This window comes from Bombus fervidus, chromosome 9 (assembly GCF_041682495.2).
Source record: "Bombus fervidus isolate BK054 chromosome 9, iyBomFerv1, whole genome shotgun sequence".
NCBI classification, from domain to species: Eukaryota; Metazoa; Arthropoda; class Insecta; order Hymenoptera; family Apidae; genus Bombus; species Bombus fervidus.
This window is the reverse complement of record NC_091525.1, coordinates 11,294,407-11,300,406: the sequence shown is the minus strand read 5'-3', so window position 1 is coordinate 11,300,406 and position 6,000 is coordinate 11,294,407. Positions and strand designations below refer to the sequence as shown.

Sequence of the window (6,000 nt, the reverse complement as noted above, 5' to 3'; positions counted from 1 at the left end):
ACCTAATGGGACTAGGTTTTAGGCTAATAATCATATTATATTAATAAACCTGGATATTCAGTGGAACTATATGCAACGCTTACTGTATACTTAAGATCAGCCATCCTGTGTATTAATTTTTGTTAAATATATATTTGCGATATCCTGCAATTTCTATATTTATGCTGTTTACTAATTTTTATGAAACGTACTTGAAATAAACATCTTGTAATTTCTATAATCTTCAAATTGCTTTCAAATTTGATCGATAAAATCGTGACAGCCGTGTTTCGTTACAGTGCTAATGAAAATTCCAAATATTTTACATAACAATGTGAATATAATCTCCTACGGTAAATATTCAAATACTTTCGTGAGCCACTATAGATACCATCGAATTCCATTCTCATTTAACCAATCTTATACAATCTCACAGGCAAGGTAATATCCTAGGGACGTGAGTATCGAGACGATCCTTCTAACGATAGCTTGCAGCGATGTCCACAGAGGGAGGAGACACAGGACTAGACGTTCGGACGAGACAGGTAGCGCGAGAGGAGGCCGTCGGCCTCGACTGTTCTCCAAGAGGTCGACCCACTTCGCCCAAAGGCGAGAGGGACCGTACTGGTAGGCAGTTACGTACATATACGTATACCTTACATACGTAAATATATCTACGATCTTCTCTTTGCGTCGTATAACGGCCTCCCTGCCTCACCCTTTCTCCGCCTCTCTCTTCCTCCATTCTTTGTCCCTGTTCTCCCCGTTCGATATGTACAAAAGGTATTTCGAACAACCGTGTACTTCGATAAACCAACGTTTCGTCCTCCCTTATCGTTACGTTAGGTCGAATCGTCAAAACAGGTCGTACGAATAACTCCAATCGCGCGTTGTTTTCCTAGTCGAAGAAATTAACCGCGATGGATTTTCCTTTCGATCGTTCAGGCCTGTGCCGCTGTCGGCTGTTTACGTTTCGTTTCGTCTGTCCTCGATGCGACATCGGTGTCGATGCGATTGTTAAACCTCGGGTGGTCGTCGCTCGTAGTGTTGGTTCGCGCGCCGCGCCGTGTTGATCGCACGTGTCACTCGTGCCTGTAACAATTTTCATAATTTATTCCGATCTACCATATCTTGATAGACCATTTTAAAGCATTGTCTAACTACGACAATCGCTCTCAACCTTGTTTCAAACATTTCGTAACCACGCACACGAACATTGTTCTAAAGGAGACAATAGAGTTTCGTGAATTTGATTTAGTAATACTGGTTCGTTAAATCAGACACTAAGGACAAGATTGGACACATTTATAGAAATTTGATTTAGTAAGATAATTTTTACAAAGAAGACACAAGGACAATGGAGTTCGAAATATTTGATTCGATAATAGCCTCTTATTAAAAGACACGAGCGAGATTGGAAATCAAAGCCGGTATTCCTGGCGGGAGACGGCACGTGGTTTCTGCAGGCACGCGGCTCCCTACTCTCTACCACGAGTTCCTCGTCCACGCTGGACGCAATCAGCCGATCCTCAAAGCCCGACCGGTAGTCGAACCGCGTGCACGTGGAGCCCGACGTGGCCTCTACCTCCGTGGATCGCGATCAACCGACCGATCAACGGAGTCTGATATCGATCGAACTCCCATTCAACCTGAGGATCTAGCCGTGAAACGTGACTGCGATCGTGGATGATCGACCGTTCGGATTTACACGAAGGGAACGATCGATCGTGATCGATCCGATACTAATTGAACGTCGTTTAGGAACAGTAGTCGAAACGTGTCTCAATTTCTCTTTCTCTTTCTTTCTCTCTCTCTATATATATATCTCTCTCTCTCTTTCTTCTTCTCTTCTTCGAGATCGTAAACGGTGAATCGATTTCCGTGGAAAAGTCAACAGGTGAATCATCCAAGAGGCGTCCAGTCATCCAGTCAGACTGGATTCGACTGGATTTCACCTTTCGACCAGAAGAACAGACACACGGGGTGGTTCCTCGGAGTTCAGTGGCACATGTGATCGTGATCAAAGAAGATCCAGTGTCTGGGTTCTCGCGGGGACCAGAGGTTTTTGTCGAGGATCCTGGATCCAGAGGAATGGATGAAGAATGAAGAAAGGGTGAATGCTCCGCTTCGCAGAACGTGAGAGCTGCTTCAAATCGGTGAGTTTGGCTTTTTTTTTTATTTTATTAGACGACCATTTCGTAACATTGTCTCCTATTTGATCTTAATTGGATTTTACCACCAGTAAGATTATTCCTTGTATTTGATTTTGAAGTTAGACATGTGCGTATTATCCCTTTGAAAATTCTCGTAATATTTATAGAGATGTTAAACATACTGGATGTTTTAATAATCGTACCTTTGTTTTCACGAAATTCCGGCAACTTACCAAATATTCTTGAAAGAGTAACATCTTTAGGCCTAACAGGTTATTTTCATTTTCCATCGTGTCACGTGAAAATTCTTCTGTTCGATTACAAAGCGACGTTAAAATTGACGAATATTTATTTACACACTATGTTTTCCTCCTTTGATCTTCATACACGGTAAAGTTAATTTTTTAAAGTTTCGAAATTACATATCTTGTACAAGTTACACGTAAATGATACTACTTAGAGAATGACCTAATATTTTGTAATTCTCTGCGTCATGTTCCGACACTCGACATAACGTTTCAGCTTGTTCTCAGAATTTTCTTTTCTATGTTGATATTTAATATACACGAAAGTTTTTCACAAGAAACTTGCGGTGACTAACAGACACGGAACGCGATTGTAATCCAGGTTGGAGATTCTTCGTTTTTACGAAGCTTGTTGGAACATCTGTCGATCACTGTTTCTTATGTAGATACTTTCTTGCGTGGGCAAAAACATTCCGCGAGGAACGCATAATAACACGGAGACATCGCGGAATGTCGCGAACTAGGTTACCGATCTTTTACTAGGAAAATTTTCCTCGAACCGACAGCTGCTCCAGCTAGCTTTCATGCTCATTGACTTCGTGAATCTGAAAAAAAATTCTCGTCGGCGAGTTTATCGAATTCCCGCCTGAATAATATTGTTTCTTCCGTACAGCATCTCTCTGTACATTTCAATTCTCTTCGACAGCGGATAGAAATCGTGAGAAAAAATAATAAACGCGAACCACGAAGCTCGTAAATTTTTTTTCGCGAGATACATTAACGATCGCGCAATTAGAACGTTTATTAGCAGCGTTCTTAGAGGATGCTTTTAAAAGCAGACGTACGACCTACTTGGCTGCCGAATCCGACCACTCTTGTTGGGAAACGAAGAAATATCGTGCGTCAGGTTCGTGAATTCTCAGCAATTTTCTGCGACGTGTTTAACACGAACCCAAGTAGGGTGGCTGTTATAACACGAATTACCACTTTATCGTTGGTATTCCGCTCAGGCAGGTTAAAACGAAAGTGACTTAATTCCTGTGAATCAGTCACGCCTTCCGAATAACAAAAATGAAGGTCTGACGAGCCTCGTGAAGCCCTCGCTAATGGAAATCGGACAGATCGTGCATAATTAGCTTGCCTGTTCTTCGAACACAGATGTTTTCATTGAGTTAGTAACTCTGATAGAGTCTTCGACTTTGATTTCTATATTAAGAATTCGAATTAGGATTCTAGTTGAATTTTTCTCTTTTTTCTCTTTTTTTTTTTTTTTTTTTTTGAAATTTTCGATTTATTTAAAATCTGTTATTTCGACTTGTTGAGTTACTTGATGTTAGCTTCAATGATTTTTTGGTCTTCCGGGTTGACTTCCCTTCGAGTGATCTTAGATTTAGTGACCCTGTCGTCAAATTATGCAACTATTCGAGTAGTATCTCCGAACAAATCTATCTGTTCTCTGGATCTTACTATAAGTCCAGACGACGCAGCAGTGCAATGAAAATTGCAATTATTTAATGTCTGACGTGTTATCATAATTTAACTTCCTCTGACCGTCTTCCTTTTTATATATTTATATCTTTTTCTTGTTTTCTTTGTTGTACAGCCATTATTCATTGTTGTAACTCCTCTTCTTCTTTGTACCATCGAGCTAGAGCCTGTGATTTAGTAGATAAGTAAATAAATAAATAGATATTCTAGTGTTTGGATAATTGTGATCTATCGAATATAAATCGACTAGCATAATGTGATTAACGTCAGTTTTGTTTTTCAAACCACTTATCCATCTCCATAAATTTTCTAAAAACCACTCCGTCAATATACAGCATAAATCAAGATGGAAAACAAAAATAGAGTCCGTGATTCATTCAGATCGATCGGTTTTATTATATAAATCGTCAGCTGGCTACGTGGTCGTATTCTCGTTATACATTGTTGGACAAACCGGTTGGCGAACAGATCGGAAACGCAAATAAATATATCACGATAAAATCGAGCCGCGTAATCGACGCGGACTAGTCGCTCGCGAACGAATGTATCACCGGAAGTAATCAAGAGTCTATAAAGCGACGTCCTCGGAAGACATACGGTACCAATAAATTACTTCGATGGTGATTCGTGTGACAATAAAATTTCACATGACTCTGAATGACGTAAACATGGTTCATCGTCGTATGTACATTGATCCATAGATGAAATTCAGTAACTCTTTAAGCGGTTTGAAAAGGATCGTTCAATGTATCAAAAAAATAATGATTTATTAATTCATAAACTTCTTACGGCTATTTTCTATTTTTCAATGTTCGTAATCGTAGCGTATATTTATCCTCAAAATCAAATGAAAAGATAGCTTTAATGTGGAATTGATTGATGATACATATATTGAATCTTAAAATTGATTTTCTATAAAAGATGAGAAATGCGACGTCCATGAATATTCATTAAATATATTATTCGAGTTTCATTTATGAATCACGAATGACGACGATGAACATAAATTTCTATTTCTTGGATTCTCCGTACAAAGATTTTATATCATGTTAGTTGTTAAATTTCAATGCTGTTGCAACGTTCGTCGTTCTGAATGGCGAAGGAACGAGGATGGAGAAGGTCGGAACGGAAAAGCACCGTGGTACAGGGCAATAAATCGCGCGAGATCGTGTAACCCGCCGCCTTCTAACGCGTACAATGAATATCTATTGTCCCTTTTACTTTCTCCCAGCCGGCGTCGGAACATCGTGCTCTCGTGTCTCGTGGAACAGAAACCATGTGTACATGTGTGGACACCTGTTTCTATCGTTTCATTCGATTCAGTTCGAAAGAGTCGACGACATGACGCCGCGTCGTTAGAAAATCGAACAAACGATTGTCAAGGGAAAACATAGTTGGTATATTTGAGTTTAAAGTCGAGTTAGAAATCGTTTGGCTGTAAAGATGCATTCGACTCGATTCGACACGAAAGCATGCGTATCGAAATTGACCAGCGTCGTTAGAAAGCAATTCGTTGGAAGAGCTGTCGAAGAGAGAAGCGAAATTGAGGGAACTCGCGAATATCGTCCTTACGATGACGGGATCGTAGAATTATTTTCGTAAAACTTATCAGAATCTCTTCTTTCTTGCAAGCTAGTCCGATCTTGCGTAGTTTACCCTATCGTTATTGGTGTATCTATCACAGCGTATCTAATTCGTTGACATAAAATCTTTGACGTTTCATGAACCAACCTAGACGAGAGAAGAACTCGTCTAGACTAGTTTTCTTTTCTTTTTTTTTTTTTTTTAAGTCGTTTCAAATAGCCGAGACTATGTAATAAGGTATCTCCGTCGCGAAACAAAGAAACACGCGTCAAAAACAAGCAATCCATTATCTGGAAACGAGTCGTTGCCCTACTCTATTCTCGTAATTCGTGCTTCAACTCGATCTTCCTTGAATAAATAACGCTTCCATTTCAGACATCTTCTCCGTCTTCTCGAATTTTCATATCTCAATCTCACTTTTATTTCAAAGGATTGAAACGACTTTGAATATTTTAAATTTTACGCTTAAGATTCGAACGAAAAATTAATAACGTTTTTTCTCAAACGTAAAGAATTGTCTGACAATGGAAGAATAGATCGAAATATCTGAC

General features: G+C 39.5%; 1 protein-coding gene across 3 annotated transcripts in view; it reads left to right on the top strand.

The window, feature by feature from the left end:
* The first annotated feature begins 426 nt into the window (after positions 1–426).
* LOC139991137 (uncharacterized) overlaps positions 427–6,000 on the top strand; it is a 57,751-nt gene continuing 52,177 nt past the window's right edge. Inside the window, exons 1-2 of one of the 3 annotated variants that reach the window (XM_072010994.1) lie at positions 427–606; positions 1,870–2,135. The gene's annotated coding sequence lies outside the window, so the exon portion shown is untranslated. Of the gene's footprint in view, positions 607–799; positions 2,136–6,000 lie in introns of those variants that run through there. The other 2 variants (XM_072010996.1, XM_072010993.1) reach the window with 2 other exon arrangements.